The sequence below is a fragment of the Eumetopias jubatus genome, unplaced genomic scaffold (assembly GCF_037043125.1).
Source record: "Eumetopias jubatus isolate StellerSeaLion01/CBP00866 unplaced genomic scaffold, mEumJub1_p1.0 scaffold_8, whole genome shotgun sequence".
NCBI classification, from domain to species: Eukaryota; Metazoa; Chordata; class Mammalia; order Carnivora; family Otariidae; genus Eumetopias; species Eumetopias jubatus.
Genome location: NW_028274814.1, coordinates 131,107,918 through 131,128,710, shown reverse-complemented (window position 1 = coordinate 131,128,710; position 20,793 = coordinate 131,107,918). Strand labels below are relative to the sequence as shown.

The window sequence follows — 20,793 nt, the reverse complement described above, 5'->3', positions numbered from 1 at the left end:
CTGGGATGCAATGGTGGGCAGAGCAAACAAAAGTCCTCCACCTCATGATGCACCTTCATGCTCCAGGAGATAGACAAGAAACAAATAAAAAAGCAAAATATAGGTCAGATGGAGGTAAGTGCTCTGGAGAATTCAATAGGGAAGGAGGCCGGGGCGGGCCAGGCACAGGAACTGCAGTCTGCACTGGGGAGGCCGGAGAAGGGAAGCCTCAGTGGGAAGGACATAAAGGAAGTGAGGGAAAAAGCCACACAGATATCTGGGGCAGAGCCTTGTGCGGCAGGAGAAATAGGAATGTGCTCAGTGCATCTGAAGAAGTGCAAGGAGGCCAGTGTTCCTGGAGCTAGGGGAGGCTAGGGAGGCCGCAGGGGCCAGACTGAAAGAACTTTCTTTGGCTTTTGCTCTGAGCACAATGGAAGCCACTGGAGGGCTTTGAGGAGAAGAGGGTCATGATCTGGTTGGCAGGTGGGGAAGAGACCACAGGGGCCAGAGTGGAAGTAGGAAGACCAGTCGGGAGGCCATTACAACAGTCCTGGTGAGCGAGGTCATGGCTTGGATTGGTGGACTGGGGACAGGGACGGTGGTAAGAAGCGATGGGGCTGGGGCTATGTGTTGGAGATAAAGCCAACAGGATGTGCTATGGATTGCATGTGGGTTACAGGAGAATAGGAGTTGAGGATGAGTCTACATTTGGGGGCCAGCTCAGAATCATCTGCAAACTCACCAATGCACTGGCGTTCCGGTCCCTGTATCATTTATAAGAAGGTCGACTACAAGAGCCCAACACCATTTCCTGGGTACATGCATTTCCTAAGTTAAATTAGTTCCCAGAAGCAACAAGTTAGAGTCTATTTATGAGACTGTTCCATCCTATACTGCTTGACTGTCTCCAGGAGCCCTTGGCATGGACTTAATTAAAGAGCGACTGGAAGTCTTAAGTAAATCACAGCCATTGGTAGCCTCAAACATTTGCCCAAAACACATTTACTGATGACCTAGTATCTGCCAGCAAGTAGGTATGGTCTTAGCATTGGGCTGAGTCTGTAAAGAGCAATAAAACATAGTTGGTCCCTATTCTCCAGAGCCTTCTAGCCAAGGAAGGGAGACAAACACAAACTGACGAATTACCGTACTGAGGGGGGTGCGATGAGGCTGAGCACTAAAACAGAGTCATAACTGCACGGGTGACAGGACGTCAAGGCTAGCTAATTGCTGAAGGATGGAGGAAGGCTTCCCTGGATCCAGACTCAAATTGCTTAACTAAAACCTCGGGTAGAAAAGTTGACACTCTCCTTATAGGAACTATTCTGTCATAAATCCAGTAGCGCCTAAACGTGTGGAACCCTAAAAAATAATAGAGCTCCAAGTGGCTCAGCTCTGCAAAAAGTCACATATGAGCCAAAGAATAATTAAAAGGATTCTAATCCAATGTCTGCTCCTGATCCCTAAAGAACATGAAAGAGGACCCAATTCCCAACCCACAGAAATAGCTCTCACGTCTACAGCCTCCTACACCAAACCCCCAGAATTCTCTGGCCCGGGCCCCAGCATTCTGTTCTCCCCCCTCCCTTCCCTGCCTTTAGTCTGGATGAATTCGGGCCTCCTCGCTCCTTGCTCCTCGCTCTTCCTCCGTCCCCTTTCTGCCTGCCTCCCTGCTTCTCTCAACTTTTCCTGATCCTGCACAACAAAGATCCGGACGCCAGTTTGGCAGAGGCTAAGCTGGGATGGAGCATGTGTCCCACCACGTTCATGGAAGAGATCTGAGGTCCTGCCCTTGACAACTAGACTGCCCAACGAGGAGAAGAAACACAATCCCCTCAAGTTCCAAGAGATCCTTTTGAAATCCTTGTAGATGAAGATCACTCTGATACCATAACAAGGCTAAATTAGGTTGGAACGTTTTTGTCACGTTGGAGTGAAGACAGCCCTTCTTGATGGACTGTTATAGCTAGTTTGGGCCCAAGGTTTTTGAAGGACATGGCTTTTTCCGGAGGCTCTCCAAATATATGTAATGAGCGGTGTTATCATGGACTTCTTGTAAGTATAGGTTTTAAAACTACAAGAAGAAAGGGAAACGTGTGGGAGAAAGCCCAAATTCACTTATTAATACAAACAAATTGAGGAGGGAATGAAAAGCGTTGCTCAGAGAGAAAGGTTGATTCTCTTTTGAGAATATAGGACATATCACTTATACGAGGCATGCATGAGTTTGGACCACAGCCCTTGTATGTGAGAAAGCTGCATTACTTTGTTCTAAAACTACTTATAATCTGATTCTGAAAGTCCCCCCACTCCCCACCTGCCACCACACACACACACACACACACACACACACACACACACACACACACAGTTCTTGGAGTAGCCACACACACACACAAATCTGACATCGGTTGGTTGTGTTGTTGAGATGCCTTTCTCTCCCTATTATCTTGTAAGAATCCTTTAGGCCGGACACCATCAAGAACCTGTAAAAAAGGGCCTGTCGTTTCCAGGCTATCTCTTTGCCCATGTCCATCTCGTCCTGAAGGTGAGAGGCTCCATTACTCCCACAAGCTTGGACACAGGGGACCTGCCCAGGCTGGGAGCCTAGTGCCTGGGTCCCCCACACAGCCCGAAGCCTTTAGAGTCTGCAAACACCTCTGGCCTCTCCAGGTTCACTCTCCTTGACCTCTGGCAATGCTTGGAGTCCTTCTAATTTCAGATAATCCAGCTCTGTTGTCTCTGTGAGCCGAGGCTGACACCACAGAGAAGCCAGGCAAGTAGTCTAATGGAGGCACCCTCCCCCACCCCGCCAGGTGAGGACAGTGGGCAGGTGCCACACACAGGTCCCAGCCAAGGCAGCCCTGGTCAGCTCCCACCAACTGCCGCACTGCAGGCCCAAGGCTGCTGGATCCTTCAACTTTTCCAAAGAAGCCAAATATTCCAATTTTTATGTGCAATCTCCCGATTTTTCAATGTTAGCAACTCAACCAAATTTTAAAAAGACAAGAAATACCATGTGGACCAACTCTGTGCTGGCCTAACAAAACATTTCTGCATACAGCCCAGGCCCTCCAACATGGGGGCAACTTTGCATCCTGGCCCTACGGTTTACCGCCATTAACATGCTCCCAGCCTTGAAAGCTAACTAGCCACTGAAGACCCAACCTAAATTAATTGCTCGGCAGGGCATCCTGCCCAGGTGCACTCACTTGAGCAGCATCACTAAGCACCTGTGGTGTGCTCGATGCCTGCCTCCTGGGCAAAGATCTCAGAGGTGTGGTCCCTGGACAGGGGTTCAGGAAAAGGGATGGGGGTGAGCAAGAATTGGAGTGAAGGGTGTTCTGGAAACAGGGGACAGAAGGGTTTGCATGCAAAAAACGAAAAGCATATTTGCAGGGTCCAAAGGAGATCTGAGAGGCAGCACTGGCGAGAGGGAGGGCAGGATGCGGCAAAAGAGGCGGACAGGGCTGGCTCAGGTGAAGACTTTGACCTTCATCCTGGGCTCTCTGGGCAGAAGGCAGTAACTATGGGGAATGGTTGTAGGGGACACATGGGGACGGTGGAGACCAGTTAAGAAGCACATTACAAGGAGGCGTCCAGGTAGCTTGGCTGAGGGTGGTACTGAGGAAGTGGAGAATAGTGGACAGATCCAAATATCTTTAAGGAACAGAATGGATGGAACTCGAATATGGAGGTCTGGGGAGTGTCAAGGGTGACTCCCAGATTTCTGGCTAGTTTAACTGGGAAGACTCATTTATTCACCAATATTTTTCTTTAACTTCTAGTGAGTTAACATACAATGCAATATTGGTTTCAGAAGTAGAATTCAGTGATTCATCACTTCCATACAACACCCAGTGCTCATCACAAGTGCCCTCTGTAGTACCCATCACCCATCTAGCCCGTCCCCCACCCATCTCCCTCCATCAACCCTCAATTTGTTCTCTATCGTTAAGAGTCTCCTATGGTTTGTTTCCTTCTCTTCTTCCCCCTCTCATGTTCATCTGTTTTGTTTCTTAAATTCCACATGAGTGAAATCATATGGTATTTGTCTTTTCTCTGACTTATTTCACTTAGCATAATACTCTCTAGCTCCACGCACGTCATTGCAAAGGGCAAGATTTCATTCTTTTAATGGTTGAGTAATATTCCAGTGTGTGTGTGTGTGTGTGTGTGTGTGTGTGTGTGTGTGTACACCAAATCTTTATTCATCAGTTGATGGACATTTGGGCTCTTTCCATAATTTGGCTATTGTTGATAATGCTGCTATAAACATTGGGGTGCATGTGCCCCTTCGAATCTGCAATTTTCTGTCCTTTGGGTAAATACCTAGTAGTGCAATTGCTGGATCACAGGGTAGTTCTATTTTTAACTTTTTAAGGCACCTCCATACTGTTCTCCAAAGTGGCTGCACCAGCTTGCATTCCCATTAACAGTGCAAGAGGTTTCCCTTTTTTCTCGCATCCTCGCCAACACCTGTTGTTTCGTATTCACAGATCTTTCTTGAGCAATCTACCCTACATGCAGCTCTGTTCTAGGTCTAGGGTTACAGTGATGTACAGAAGAGGCAAGGAGCCCTGCCCTTGTGGCTCACTCTCTAGTGGGGAGAGATTCAGCAACAAAATAATTCAAATACATAGCATGCTGCTAGGACCAGCTATATAATTTGTGGGATCAAGGCCAAAATGAGTTTGCAGGGTCCCTTGTTGAAACAAGGTTATCTTATGAATTTATAGTCAGCAACACAGAGCACTAAGCCAAGTGCAGACCCCTCCTGGGCACAGGGTCTGTGTGACTGCACAGGGTCATGCACACCCACGAAGTGAGCCCTACATAATGCAGAGCCAAGTCCTAAGGAGAAAAATACAGCAAGGACATAGACTAGGGTGTTTCTGGGACAAGGAAGTTGCAGTTTTTTATAGAGTGGACAGGGAAGGCCTTAGTGGGAAGGTAATGTTTGAAAAACTACCTGAAGGAGATGACGGAATATATCTAGGGAATAATAAATAAATAACAACTATCCAGGGAAAGGTGTCTTCGGTAGATGAAACAGCTAGTGCAAAGGTCCTGGGGCAGGAGTGTGCCTGCTGTGTTGGGGGAACAGCAGGGAGGCCAGTGTGGCTGAAATGAAGCAAGCAAAGCAGAAGAGAGTGGACAATGAGACAAATAGGTATTGAGGTGAATGGGGGCCAGATCCAATCAGGCCTTAGAGGCCACTGTGAGGAGGTTAGCTTCGACTCTGAGAGAGGTGGGAGCCATTGGAGGGTTTTGAGCAGAAGAGTAACCTAACCTGACCTGTTTTAGCATCAGGACTCCAGATGCTGGGATGAGGGTTTAACGAAGGGGAGGTGGGTGGTGATGGGGTAAAGGCCAAGTACAGAAAGGAAAAGACAGGCCGGGAGGCTGTCACCAAGGTCCTGGCAGGAGTCGGCGGTGGCCTGGACCAGGGTGGTCAAGGGAGAATTCATGAGGGGTGGCCAGATCTGGGGCACATTCTGAAAGCAGAGCTGACAAGGTTTGCCGGCCAATTGCAAACAGGGTGTTAATTAGACAGAAGAGGCAAGGGGGACGCTGAGCTTTCGGGCCTGAGCACCTGAGAGGCCGGGAGCTGGGGAAGAACAGAGCGGGGGCCGGAGGGGGTCGGGAGCTCAGCCGAGGACATGCCCAGCTGGAGACACCGGAGGGGGAGATGTTGCACTGGAAGGCCCCCAGGTGAGGCCGGCAGGAACAGGAAAGGCAAGAACCAAATCGCATGGAGCTTCGTAGGTCGCAGGTTAGAACGTTTTCCTTGGCAAAATGGGAAATCACAGAAGAGTCTTAAGTACGATCCAACTTACTAATTTACGTTCAGAAGGCTGTGCTGGCTGCTGGGGAAGAAGGGAAGGGAGGGCCCCTCAAAACCCTTTGCAGGGAGGCTGGTGGTTAAGATCAGGAGGATGGGGTTGCAGGAAAGGACCAGATTGGGGGCGGGACTTGTGGATGGATGCGATGCACCTGGGATTGGGAGGGAGAAGAAGCAAGGATGATCCCCCGGGTTCTGCCGTGAGCCGATGGAGGGTGTGGACAGGCCATTTACCCAGATGGGAAGGGAACGTTAAAATTTCCACTGGGGGGATAAGAAAATGTTGTTGGGTAAGGTGTTACTTGGGCAGGGAAGTGAATGGACGTTTGCCCCGGAGGCCTGGAAATGGAAGAGCGAAGAAGGCGATGGCAATGTGAGGCAGAAGGAACCACGCTCCCGGTGTGGACTCATTTGGGGCGCTCCGAGCAAGGTTGTGCTGGAGCGGTGTAAATGGCGGACAGCCAGACAAGCTAGACATGCCAGTGGGAACCTCGTGAAGGGGGGATGCTTATTTCAGGTTACCCAGAGGCCTGGGTCTCCAGAACGTTTCCAAATCGATGGCTTCTGGGCTATTTATTTCACTGGTAAAGGATCATCATTGTACAATTGTGTGGTATTATTTTTTTTCTGTTGCTTGATTTGGAAATCATATGCTTTTTATTTTTTTTTCTTCCCAACATTTTTATTACGTGAAAGATTACTGAAACAAAAATATAAAGAATTATCTGTCATCAAGCAACCACATTTTGTTGATTTAAGATACTTCTGAATATTTACTGCTGAAATATTTTCATTTTATGACACTTTTAAACAATTTTTTGAAAAATATTTAAGTTTGAAGAACTTTACCAAAGTTTAACATCCTTTAACGCTCCCTATCAAGAGTTTCTTTTAGCCAGAAATCTGAAATATTCTTTTTTTTAATTTTTTATTGTTATGTTAATCACCATATATTACATAATTTGTTTTGGTGTAGTGTTCCATGATTCATTGTTTGTTCATAACACCCAGTGCTCCATGCAGAATGTGCCCTCCTCAATACTCATCACCAGGCTAACCCCATCCCCCCACCCTCCTCCCCTCCAGAAACCTCAGTTTGTTTTTCAGAGTCCATCATCTCTCCTGGTTCGTCTAATCATATGCTTTTTAATTGTTTACTTGCATTTGATTACGGGCCTCTCAGACACCTGCCATGTTGTGATGGAATTCTTTTATAAAGGGCTGAACTTACACTGGGAAAAAGATAGCATCATTTCTCAGGTTGATACCGAGGACTTGCTGATAGTAGAGCGGGTGATGCTGTTACCTGGATGATGCACACCTTCTCAGCAGTTGGAAAACAGATGTTTGAGCATATACATTTCTCCTCTGGCTCCTGCTTTATTAGACAAAGATCTTAAATGTATCCCAGAGTTACTCATTCATTAAACAATTTTTTTTCTAAATCCTTACTTTGTCCCAGGGGATTCTAAGCTCTCAGAATAGAGTGGGGAGCAAACAGCAGAGCCAGTTCCTGCTCCCATGGAGCTTAGACATACACCACCACCCACCCCCCAACACACACACCTACAAACTATCCTACGTGTTGTGAAGGAAAAAGCACTGGGAGTCAGAAGAGTGTGCAAGCAAAGGTTTAATCTGCCTGGGGAGGCTGGGCTTTAAGGGATGACATGGTAATTAGGTGGAAGGTGAGCAAGAAAAGTGTTCCGGGCAGAGGCAAGAGCATGTGCAAAGGTCCTGAGGCACGGAAGCAAATTGAGATAATTAAGAACCAGGAAGGAAGGCAGAGTGGCTGCAGCAGAGACAGTGAAGCAAGACTTGGGGAAGGAGAAACAAAGACAAGATGTTTATTTTTATCCTAAAGCCAGGAGAGCCACGGAAGGGTCTTAAGAAACCCATAATCAAGGTGATAAGATTCGCATTTAAATGAGCCCGTTGGTGACAACGCAGATGAAGAGATAAGGAGGAGCAGGAACGATGGAGGGCAGACCTGTGAGGCCACTGCAGCTGTCCGGGTGAGCGGTGGTGGTGGTCAGGATTAGGATGGTCAGCAGGAAGGGAGAAAAGTGGAAAGATGTGAGAGGCAAATCAATGGGACTGAATGCAGTTAAGTAAGTGACAGCATCCCTAAGAATTTTAAATGAAGACCTGCCAGGATTATCTGACTTATTGATCATTTACAAAATGGCTAATCCACTAGGAACAAAAGCCATCCAGAGCTGTTGTGAGCTGACAGGCACTGGATGGTGTGAATGAAGTAGCATCATTACCTGCCCCCTGCCGTCCGACCACCACACCAACGGCGGTCAGCAACTATAAAATAAGGGTCCCCACCCTCATGAAGTAAGCCCCAGCTCGTTTATTCATTCTTTTCTTTATTGATTAGTGTGTGAGAAATCTCCTGACATACAAGATATCAGGGGACCCCAGAGCAGCGGCCATCAGTGCCTGCCGCTGGTAAGGGTGGGGGCAGGGGGAAGAAAGCAGAGGGGAGAGCTGGTAAGAATTCCAAACCGAGTAAAAGAGCCTAAGAGTAGAACATCTGGATGGTGTGTGGTGGGGCTGGAGCTCAAAGTGCCTGCCTGAGGGATTAAGAAAATGGCCGTTAGTCCAGGTATGGGTTTTACACTTTATTCCTATAAAAGAGGCAATTACTTGCTCCATTTTACACACTAACATAGGCTTCTTAGATTTTATGGGATTTTTAAAAACCAATATAACTGATTGCAAATCAATTTTCGTGAGGCTGCAGATAAAACTTGGCAAAGGAGCAGCTTAATGGCAGCAATGATAGCTTCTTATCTGATTCAGACTTCATCACCATTTACACGGCTCACAAACAAGGTCTTGCATGCTTCCTCTGTGTACCGCTACATTTTCATTCTAGTCAACTTTTTTTTTTTTTTTTTTAGTATACCAAGATCGGTATCACTATCTCAAACTTGAGTTAGGAAAAAGATATATACAGTAGAGGAAGGTCGGTAGGCTTCATTGGTCAACCATACCCAGAAAATAGGTATTCCCCCATAAAATAGGGGAAAGTAGATAACGAAGAAAAAACAAATGCACACATAACCATGGAAGATATTTCTCAGATGGGAGCTTGCTATTAGTCATGTCACACAATTTTTTTTTTTTTTTTACGCAAAATCAAACCAAGCCAAGACTCGGAGGAGCCCGATACAAAATTTCAATTGTTGGAGTTTACATCTACCCCTAACTTCTTTTGCTTCTGCTTCAAAATTTTATTTCAACCTAATGTTGCTCAACCTTTAGCATAAATTAATGGGAGGAGTGTCCTATACAGAAATAACTGACTCTATGTGGGAAATTTTATGTAGAAATATGCACTGGGTCTTTCTGAGTTTGGATACACATGGTTGCTTTTCACAATGTTTCTTTTCACATTAGTTGCACTGTGCAGATAGGAATTGAATGAGGGGGAGGTACAAAGGCAAAAGAAGAAATGCTCCATGTACATTTCCCATTATGAGATTCCTGGAGCTCTAGAGATACGTCTCCTAAAGTGATTTGACATCCATAAATGCCAATTTACAAGGCATTTTCCACTGCCATCAAGGAAAAGAAAACCATATTCTCCCTCTCGCCCGGCCCAATAAGTAAACTCTGAAAACAATTACAAGCACATGTAATAATAATACAGCAACTTGCATTTCTATAGCAACTTTCACTAGAGAATTTCTCAGTGCTTTGCGAACAGTAATTAATTAGACCCCCTAACATCCCCGTTAGGGGAGCCCAGGGATGTGGGTATGTGCTGAACATCCCCAACACAGACTCACCGCCACCTCTGGGGTGGATGAACAGCTGTTGTTTAAAAACTGTAGAGCAAACAGAATTCAACATTTCAGAAAATTTGTTGGACTCAGAAGTCCAAGATGCAAAAGAAAATTGCGTCTGGTGCAGGCTTTTTGCCTTGTCATGTAAATGTGATAGAGATGAGAGTGAGACACTATTTTCTACATCACCCGCCGTCACTGCATCCCCTGGGGCTGGATTTATCCCATGGCACGAAGTTACTCCACTGGTTTCATCATCCCAGAAATGACCCCATTACCAAACCATTTTGCTCTAAGAGATGAAACGGACTTTCTTAACACACACACGTATAGGACTTATTATTCGTCAGGCACTTTTGAAAATGCTTAGTAACTTGTAACTCATTTGGCTCTCACAGCAACTCTTTTTGGGATTATTATTATTATTATTATTATTATATTCATTTTTACTACTACCACCATTTTACAGGTGAGGAAATGAGGCATAGAAGGCATTAAGAAATTTGCCCAAGGTCCCTCAGCTACCGAGCTACTGAGCCAACACAGTCCGACTCCACAGTCCATGCTACAAGCTTTATTTACCCTATGCTACCTCTCAGGGTTGGTATCACCTGTAAATAAACTTGAACAGGTACAGACTGGTACGTTTTCTCAAGTTGGTCATGCAGTTCGTCTCCTATTTCGAGGAGTGGTTTTGTTTTGTTCTTTTTTTTTTTTTTTCCCACTCAACGTGGTTACCAGGAGTAGTGACTCAAAGGCAAGCAGTCAATCTGAAAATCTGAAAAGAGCCACTTGCTTCAGCACCATGGAGGGCGCCTCCCACCTGCTGTCCCCAGCACTGCAGCACCCCTTCCAGAACTATGAGGCTCCATTATAAGGAGGGGAGCCTGAGAATAGGCAAAGCCAAGCTAACAGGGGGGATCAGTTGTTGTTGTTTTTTTTAAGATTTTATTTATTTATTTGACAGAGAAACAGAGACAGAGAGAGAGGGAACACAAACAGGGGGGATTGGTAGAGGGAGAAGCAGACTCCCCACTGAGCAAGGAGCCCAATGGGATCATGACCTGAGCCGAAGGCAGACATTTAACAACTGATCCACCTAGGCGCCCCTGGGGGGGTGCTTGTTTTTTACTTATTTCTGCCTTTATGCCAACAAGAAATGGGTACAAGACTACCAGGCTAGTTTAGCCCAGGGCCATCTGAAGCTTGAGACCTAACACCTCTGGTTTTCCCATTCTTGGGATGTCTTGGGTCTGGAAGCTGATGAAGTAAGTACTTAATATCATTTTCCCACTTCATGTGGATGTGCCTCTCCCTTCATTTTCCTCCCAGATCTCTGGCAGGAGACCATCTCCCAGGGCAATTAGGCTTTTGCCCAAGGACCATTCATGTACTTTTTTAGTTTGCCCTGGGGGAGAGACACTGAAGCAGTTGACCCTTGAATAACATGGTTTGAACTGTGTGGGTCCACTTACATGTAAGATTTTTTTATATCAACACAGTACAGTACTGTAAATGTATTTTCTCTTCCTTAGGACTTTCTTAACATTTTCTTTTCTGTATCTTACATTATTGTAAGAATACGGTACAGAATACATATAGCCTACAAATTGTGTTAACCAGCTGTTCTATGTTATCAGTAAGGCTTCCAGTAAACAGTAGACTATTAGTAATTGAGTTTTGGGGGAGTCAAAAGTTATATTCGGATTTTTGACTGCGCAGTTCAAGGGTCAACTGTATCTGGTTAAGAATACTGGCTTTGTATTTAGACTGCCTGAAAATTCACTTCAGCTCTGCCACTTCCCAGACGTGACCTTGGAAAATGCACACAACCTTTTTAAAGACCCAGTTTTTCCATCTGTAAAGTGGGGTTAACAATGGTCGCTGAGTCATAAGATTGTTCTAAGGCTTATTAAATAAGGTCGTATGATCAGATAACAGATTTTGTTATAACAGGAAATAGGGAAAGCAGTGATATCCCTTTCTGAACAATGAGACTCACGTGACTGATACACTTTCCCTCTCTACCTTGGCCGTCAGGGAGCCCCAGGCCAAAGTTCTCACTTAGCATTTGGCGGCTCTATAGGACCCTATGGATTGCCTCGTGGTATTTCTTTTCTTCTCCTCTGGTGTTGACATATTCTTTGATCCTGATTTTTGTGTGTACGTAATTTTATCGTCTGTGTTATTTCAGGTCACTGCATAAGATGGATAGACAGATGGATCATTAGAATATAAGCCCCAAGTGAGCAAAGAGTTTTGTCTGGTTTGTTTGTTGCTATACCTACAAAAGCCCAGGACGGTACACGGCAGTCACATCTGCCCATAACTGACGCTTAGAATAATCCCTTTCCATGGAGATACTACAATCACTAACCCAGTAGCTTTGCCCTGGTGCTGAGTTAGCTGGCTGCTACAACTTCACTAATTATCTATAATTCCAAGAGTCCTTGCCAGGCAGACGAGCTGCAGGAGCTGTTTCGGTGACGATGCTGTTTACAGCACAGTCTGTCTTTCCCAAGTTGTCTAAGGACAGATAATGAGGAAGCAGGATGGGAGGCTAGTCAGGGAAATTCCTCTTTATCAGGATAAACTACTCTTGGGATCTCAGCTGGTGCAGACCCCCCTTCCCTAAAACGCTAGCAAGGTTTTACCGATGGGACAGCAATAAGAGTAGTAAAATTAGTTGCAAAAACATGCCCTTCTGACTCAGAGACCTAGAGTGTGGGCGGAGTGGGGCGGTCTCCTGTGCTGGGGAGATCCCCTGGGAAGAGCTGGATTCTTCCCTGTGACACAGCCAAAGTCTTCCGTGCTGCTGCTATTTGTGACAGATTATTAGGCGATATGAGTGCACCAGGGAGGGTGGGAGTCGGGGCCGCGACTTGGTCGAATCAGATCACAGCAGCCAACACCACCTCCAAACCCTCATCAGCCAAATTCAACTACAATTCAACATACATTTCCTGAGTGCTTACTATGTGCCAGGGCCAGGGAATTGCTGGATGCTGCAGATTTCCAGGCATTTGGCTGTAAGAAAACAGCAAAAATTGGAAAAGATGCTCACACGTCTACCTCTCTCCTCCACTTTCTCCCCTCGGTCTGTCGGCCTTGCTCTTCAGATTTTAACACCCTCCCAAGTAGGAATCAGCTTCCCTTCTGGTTTTTGGAAGGCATCCAGCCTGGTCTCTTCTCTCTCTCTGCAGGGCATCGTGCACACAGCAATTCCAAGCAGGCAGGGAGCGCTTTTCTTTCTCCCACTTCAGGAAATCTTCGGGCTCTGGTCTTGTTATAAGAATCACGCATTTGAAGTCTCCCTGGGAATAAACACACGTTTCTGATAACTCTAAAGATTAAGCCGATGAAATAAAAATTCATTTCTGAGACATAAACTGTAAATGACCGGGATTTTCCACGGAAATATTGACACTTTGGTGGAGGCACGGCGGCCCTCAAGTTGACAGTAATTTGCTGCAACGTGCCAGGCAGTCCTGAAGTCGTTCAATAGACAAGACATCATCAAATACCACATCTGAATTCTGTTCATATTATTAGAATGAAAAGGGTAATTCAATTCAATTGCCTGGAGAATCGTGGAACACAGGCATAAACAGAACTGGCCAGAGGCAAAACTGCTTAGTGGAGTGTGTCTACAGGGCCCTTGGCTTGCCTGCCTTCACCTCCCTCCCCAGCCCGGTCCGGTCCTCCCCTTTGCAAGAACCCCGTGTGAATTGAAATCAAACGTGTTGCCCCTCCCAAGGGTATTTGCTTTTTAAATGTCCTTTCTAGTTTGATAATGAAGGGATTAAAAACTCACATTTATCAAACACCTACAATGGGCCAGGCCCATTTTCACAAACAATGGTAATCCTTGGGCACACTCTGCACTTATTCACTCAAAAAACGACTATCTATACTGAGCCAGGCGCTGTTCAGGGTGCCCGACATCCAGCAGAGATCAAAGAGTCAGATCCTCCCCTCTGGGCAGCCTGATGAGAGGAAGGAAGCAGTAAAGGAACAGATGCATAAACGTTTGTCAGGCCCTGATAAGTGCTGTGCAGAAAGATCCAGCAGGATAAGGGGAGAGGGAGCACCCCAAAGGGAATGCTGTGAGAGAGACGGTGGCCGGTGTACAGGGACTCCTCCTCAGGGCAGGTGACAGTTGGGCAGAACAAATGAGAATGAGCCATGTCGCTATCTGGGGGAAACGCATTCCAGGCTGAGGCGCCAAGGGAACCACAAGAGCAAAGGCCCTGTGTGTTCCAAGAAAGAGGCACATGGGAAGGAGTGGAGGGAATAGAGACAGGAAGTGCTTCTAGGCCAGGACTTTAGGGATTCAGGGATACTGGAAGCCATCAGAGGGTCTAAGGAGAGGAGCAACAGTCCACATTCATTGACTTCGGTTCTCAGAAGCTTGCGCTGGTTGGTGGGTGGAGTGCAGCCTATATGGGAACCAACATGGACACTGAGGCCCTTCAGGAGACAGCTGCCGTAACCAGTACCCAAGGCCGCCTGGACAGGAGTGAAGGGGGGGGGGGGATGATGCTGAAAGGTCAGACCCCGCCCTCTCCCATGGAGAGGATGCCCTATCCAGCAAGTGAGCAAAGAGAAGGGGTAGATAATCCCCCATGGCCAGGTGGGTAGGGAACAGCCAAACGGAGTCCCGCAGGCTGCCGAGCGCAGAGGCCTGGCTCTCTCAACTCTGCCACGAGCTTCTTGGTTGCCACACGATGAAACGCAGTGGCGAAGGAACTGTAGTCCTCAGAGAGCAGAAAGAGGGGCTTGGGGAGGGTGGGGATTTTTCTGGGCCCTTGCTTGGGCAGGGTTCCACCAAGGTCTAATGATAAGTGTCAACACGCCTCGAGCCGTTACTGGGCACACGGCAGCGTTCTAAGGGCTTCCCACTTGTTGGTGCAACCATTCGCCACAACAGCTGCCATGAGGGGGCTACCATTATCGTTCCGTTTTACAGATCGGGAAACGGAGGCTCAGCTGTGGGAACCAGTCCAAGGTGACAGAGCTGGGATGTGGATCCCCGCAGGGAGGTTCCCGGAGCCCCCACCCTTCAGCACCACACTATTTCTTCCTTGAAGAGATGTTTACTTTTTGGTACTTTTCTACTGAATTTTGGGCTTGGAGACTGAAGTTCACACGACTGATACATGTTGAAACTGACCCCCATTGACATGACCTCGGATGTAGTAGAGAGTCTCCAGCAGGGCCCCTCCTCAAGGGTGCTGCCAGGGGCTTCCCGCCCAGGATGGAAGGCAGATGAGGTGGCCTCGGGGTCCCCACGCATCTCCAAGTGGTTGCTAAGCCTCATATCCCTGGCTTGTCCATCCTGGGCACAAGTCTCCCAGATGTTGGGAGAAGAGAGCAGTGATTACTAGAACCACAGCTGTCAGCTCCTAATTCCATTTGATGGATGACAGAGATGCCTCCAATCCTCCATTCTTCCCAGTTTTGAGAGAAAAGGGAAAAGAGAGGTACAAGCTTAGAGCAGGGGGCGGGGAACAGGATGGGAACAGGAATGAGAGTGGAGGAGGCGGGGTGCACGTGGGGTTTCCAAAGACAAACTGAACTATTCTGAGAAGAAAAGGGGTGTATGCCCCCCAAGGAGAGAGAAATGGGGAAATGCTGATTCTCAAAACGCCATAATCCAGATCCCCCCAGAAGTCCCTCTTTGCTTAGCGCATAAAAAGCCCCCTCCTCCATCCACCTTGCCTCAAAGGCACTTAATCCTGTATTCAAGCCTCTCTACTTCCCTTCCCCCACCCAGGTAGAGGACCTACCTCTCCTTTTATGCCCCACCCAGCTAATAATAAACAGGACATCTTCTCTTTGTTGAGCTTTGCTTTTATACACTTCATCTCATTCATTTTAGTATCAGAATAGCCCTGCAAGATGAGTCTGCTTATCTCCATTTCACAGAGGAGTGGCTCAGAGAAGTGAAGTGACTTGCCCAAGGTCACACACTGAGTAGCTGGAAGATCAGTGACCCAAACCTGACTCAGAAGCTCAGGCTTTGTCTCCACCTCACCCAAACCTGCCCCCGAGTTACTGAGTTACTGGAGGCCTGGCAACTCTTCTCATTCAGTTTTGCATCCTCAGCACCCAGTTGGTACTTTGTAAAAATTAATGGAAAGGACACGCGGCTGAATAAACAAGATGAGAAATGCCTTAGAATGAACTGGCTTCTATAAACACGCTCACTTGCATTTACGTTGTCAGAGACAATGCCAACAGTTTTTGAGAACCATTTCTTCTTAAGACTTTATTTATTTGAGAGAGAGCAAGAGTGACAGAGCACAAGCAGGGGGGGCAGGAGAGGGAGAAGCAGCCTCCCCCCACACCCCGAGCAGGGAGCCCGATGCGGGGCGAGAACCGTTTATTCATTCAACAAATAAAACACATGCTCAGTGGAAACGCGCCGAGTGCCGGGCTGTGTGTTTGACGCAGGGAGGTTGTGGGCAACAGTCCTGGTCCCTAACCTTGAAAAGCTCATAAAATAGAGGCGAGAAAGACCAAGACCAAAGCAAACAGCCAGCAATGTCACAGAAGAAAAAATAGTTGCAAATAATTAACAAGCAGTGAAGGGAGGGCAGGGACACTAAGGAGAGGGCGTCGGTGGACAGGAACGTTTTCTGGGGAAGACACGTTCAAGGTTGAGTAGAAGTCACCCAGGAAAAAGTCAGGGAAGCATTTCCGGCAGAAGGAATGACATACGTGAGGGCCCCAAGGCAGGACTAAGAGCGTAGAGCCCTCCAGAAAGTACAGGAAGACTACGCGGGTAGAACCAAGAGTCGGAAGATGGAAGGAGACAGAGCAAAAGACACAGGAGGCCCTTGCAGGCCTCGTGAAGTATTTTGGATTCTAGCCTCGTGGCAAAGGCAACCCTGTGAGGGGTGCAAAGCACAGAAGTGCCCTCCTGAAATCCGTTCCTGCTCTGGGGGCAATGGGGAGCAGCGGGCAAAGGGGCAGAGAGGCTGGCTGGGAGGCTGAAGTCATGCAAACAAGAGCCACACGGGCCAGGGGTGGTAGGGAAGTGGAGGCGTTTTAGATCTCATTTGGAGACAGGAAACGAAGCCACGAAAACAAGGCTGACCTAACTCAGCCATGTCCACACATGCGCCCAGGATGGCGGGAGGGCAGAGTGGGCTTGAAAACAGACAAGATTCTAACCCACCCTCTATGTCTGATGGCTGTGTGGCTTCAGGCAGGCCATGAAGCCTGTCGGAGCCTCCAGCCTCCCAGGAAAGTTGTCACTGAGACAATGCATGCAACTGTGTGGGGCATGGTGACCTTCCCCCTTTGCCACTCCCAGAGACCCGTGGCCTGACTTCCCAACTGCCCCCCTGAATACTGGGCTCTCCTAGTCTTGGGAAACAGTTTTAAAGACAGAATGAATCCCCCATATACTCCATGCTAAAGGGCAAGTGCAGAACGGCCTTGCAACAGCCCGCCAACCTCATGCCACTAATAGTTGTCATGGCCACAGAGGCTCATCACTTTAGCAGTAACTCAATTTCCAGTCCCTGGGCACCTTCCGGCACAAAGCCGCTCCCATGGGTCCCCACTGTTTTCCCGCGATGCCAGGACACAAGTCAATGCCTTGGCCCTAATGAGAGCTTTTCAACACCTGACAGTAGCCACTGAGTATGTGCTAAGTGCAGCCGCAAGGCCACCCAGGCTGCCTCCCAAGCCAGGGGTCCTGGCCAGCCAGCAGGTGCAATGCGGGCTCTGGCACCGGGGGCTCACACAGCAGATGTGAGCCTTCAAAGCCGGGCCAATTATGATGTTAACGCCCCAGACATTAATCCCTGGGCCCCTGCCAGCCAGGACCTGCTCTGCTCTCTGGCTTAATAACACAAGTCCTCTGGGGGAATCAAGGAAGGGTCTTGGGAAAGTCGCACTTTCAACTGCTCAGATTCAAAGCCCGACTTCTCCTCTGCGCCACATCCAAGGCCTGAAGACGCCCAAGTATTTTAGCAGCGGGAACGCCAGCCCCAGTCGCCACAGGGCAGTCAGCAAGGACTGGTATTGCAACTGAGACCCAGAAAATTAAACGTCTTCCTCAAGGAAATAAAACACATTTGCGGGAGTTCCCTGAATACAAATACAGATTTGCTCTCCTGATCTCCAGATTTCTGAAATGTGTGAAATAAATGGTAAGCTCCCAGACAGCAGGGGGAAAGAGCACAGTGTCTGGCACATGGTGAAGATCTGGGGCACGAAGGACTAACCCGGATTCAAATTCAGTGTCAGAACTATGCTCCAGGTTTTACACTCATTTGTGTACAGTATCTACTCTGCATTAGCAGGGACAAATGTTTTTTAACACCTGACTCCTCACCATCCAGAAGGCCCCTGTGCCATCTTTGCTTTTGTCCAGTCTGTGTGTAAGCTACAAAGCAGGCGCCAAAGGAACGTGACCTAGATGCAGACCCATGGAGGGCTTCCTTGAGGCGACAGAGCCCAGGGGATCCGGAGGCTATGCAGACGTGAGCCTCACAATGGTGTGTTTGGAGGTGGGGGAGCGGGTTTGGAAAGTGCGTCTGGAGCAGAGAGAACAGCGGAGCAGTGACCTGTGGCTGGATGGTGGGGAGGGAGGTGGATAGGAATAGCAGGGGGCGCCTGGGTGGCTCAGTTGGTGAAGTGACTGCCTTCGGCTCAGGTCACGATCCCGGGGTCCTGGGATCGAGTCCCGCATCGGGCTCCCTGCTCGGCGGGGAGTCTGCTTCTCCCTCTGACCCTCTCTCTCACTCTCTAAATAAATAAATAAAATCTTAAAAAAAAAAAAAAAAAAGGAATAGCAGGACAAGAACGGGGAGAAATGGGCAAAGCTCAGACAAGTTGGTGCCAGGGGAAGGATTTGGGTCTTTGTTCTAGAAGCATCGGGGAAGTCACTGAGGAGTTGCAGGGTGAGGAACAGCAGGGGCGAAATGCCCAGACATGATGTGGAACAGACTGGAGAGGCGCCGAGACTGCCTGCGGGGGGGGCAGGGTGGGACACTGAGCCATGGTCCAGGTGCAAGGAAAGGAGAGCTTAGCCCAAGGAGGCAGCGGCAGAGATAGAGAAGGTGATGGCTTTAAAAGAGATTTCTAGAATACTGACTCTCACAGTTGGAGCTGCAAGGCAAGAGATGCCAAAGGAGGGGTCTGGTGGAGGGGTGGGGACAGGGTGTGACTCAAGCTTTGGTTGGGGACACCGAGTCTGCGATGTCTTGAAGACACCCCGTAGGGAGCTGGAGATTCGGGAGCGGAGTTTGGAGCAGTCAGGGCCAAAGTCACAGATGAAGGAGGCCATCCGTGCAGGCGGTAACGTACACCGCGCACTCCGATGGAGTCTCACAGGGACAGAGCACATCAAAAGGATGCACCTGATCTACCTAAGCCTTCTCCCACTATTGGATATTTGGGTCGTTTCTGATCATTTGACATTTTAAGTGTCCCAGTAATGAGCATCCTTGTCCTAATTTACAGCTTTTCCATATTCTAGGTTACTTCTCTAATAGCCTATCTTGCTAACGTGGTTGGCAATGCATAACTATTAAGAGTATAAATATATCATGTGTCCAAAATGAAACAGAAACCTTTTAGTTGAACACTATCTGTGGTGGCCTGTGTAACATTATAATCTCTGTTGGTACCTGCTGATTTATTAAATCTTCCCTAACTAGCCCAACCAAAGGGAACTTCTTCCTCTGAATTCTAATGGCTAATCCTAGAGACACTCCATTCTTGTCCTTCAGAGGTCTGATATTTTAGGATCTGTGGAAGTCCCCCTTATCTGTGGGGACACATTCCAAGACCCCCAGGGTATCCCCAAAACCACAGACAGTACCGAACCCTCTATATACTATGTTTTTTCCCAGACCTACATACCTATGATGAAGTTAATTTATAAATCAGGCACAGTAAGGGGTGCCTGGCTGGCTCTGTCAGAAGATCTTGTGACTCTCAATCTCGAGGTCGTGAGTTCAAGCCCCACACTGGGCACAGAGATTGCTTAAAATAAATAAGTAAATAGAATCTTTTTAAAGAAAAATTAAATAAATAAGTTAGGCATCGGGCTGTGTGCTCAGCACAGAATCTGCTTGAGATTCTCTCTCTCCTCCCTCTGCCCCTCCCCCTAGCTCGCTCACATGCTCTCTCTTAAAAAAAAAAAAAAAAAAAAAGCCTACTTGATGACATGAAGTACGGTGAAGGACATAGGCATTGTGGCACCACGTGAGGCTATCTGTGACCTCCAGACGGTATGTGAGGAGGACCATATGCTTCCAGCCCGAAGTTGCTGGAGGGTCACTGAAACCACAGAACGCAAAACCGTGCATAAGGGGAGACTACTATAGATGTATGTGAAGGGTCATGGTTTTCCCCATTATCCGTACCGAGAACTCGAGAGCTGGGACAATGTTTTATACTTCTTGATCGCCCCTGACATGTAATGACTATTCTAGATTAACTAGCTAGGCAAGAGGATCATAAGAATTAGTATCTATTAATCCCTTGCTGCACACTGAGACCTGTTCTGGGAGCTTCAAACACAAAATATATTTCAGCTCTCCAAAAAAAGGTTTATCCTCCTTTTACAAAGGTATGAGGGTAGTGGTATCTGATATCACAACTGAATCCCAAAGTCCCAGGGGCTTAATACCCAGGACTTCCTTGCTGACATTTGTTTCTCACTCACTCGAAGTCCCAAACAGGCAGCTCTCCTAGAAGCACTGATTCAGGGACCTATGCCCTCTGATCTTGTGGCTTCACCATCCCTGGCACGTGGCTTCTGAAGGCGCCAGGGTCCTCTGACTGTGGGCTTCACTTGCAAGGGGCCCACATCACATTCATCACATTCCTCAGGGCAGAACTCAGTCACGTGGTCATACCCAAGTGCAAGGAAGGCTGAGAATGACATTCGGGCTGAGTGCTGGACTGCAGGGAAAATAGACTGGGTGGTTCATCGTTGTCTTTGCCCTGTGACAGGAGAAACCAAAGCCCAGAGATGTTAAGGAACTTTCCTGACGTTACACAGCAGAGCTAGGATTCATACTCTGTAGAACTCCCCAGTCCGCGCTTTCTCCACTACACCCTACTGACTGACAGCCGACATCGAGGTGCTGTCCTTCTGGGGCCTCTGAGATGCACCTACTTGAATCACCTTGCCAATTGTTC

The 20,793-nt window shown here is 47.8% G+C and overlaps 1 protein-coding gene across 1 annotated transcript in view; it reads left to right on the top strand.

The window, feature by feature from the left end:
* The window catches only part of CACNG2 (calcium voltage-gated channel auxiliary subunit gamma 2), a 108,917-nt gene that overhangs the window by 38,957 nt on the left and 49,167 nt on the right, over positions 1-20,793 (top strand). The window lies entirely within an intron of this gene.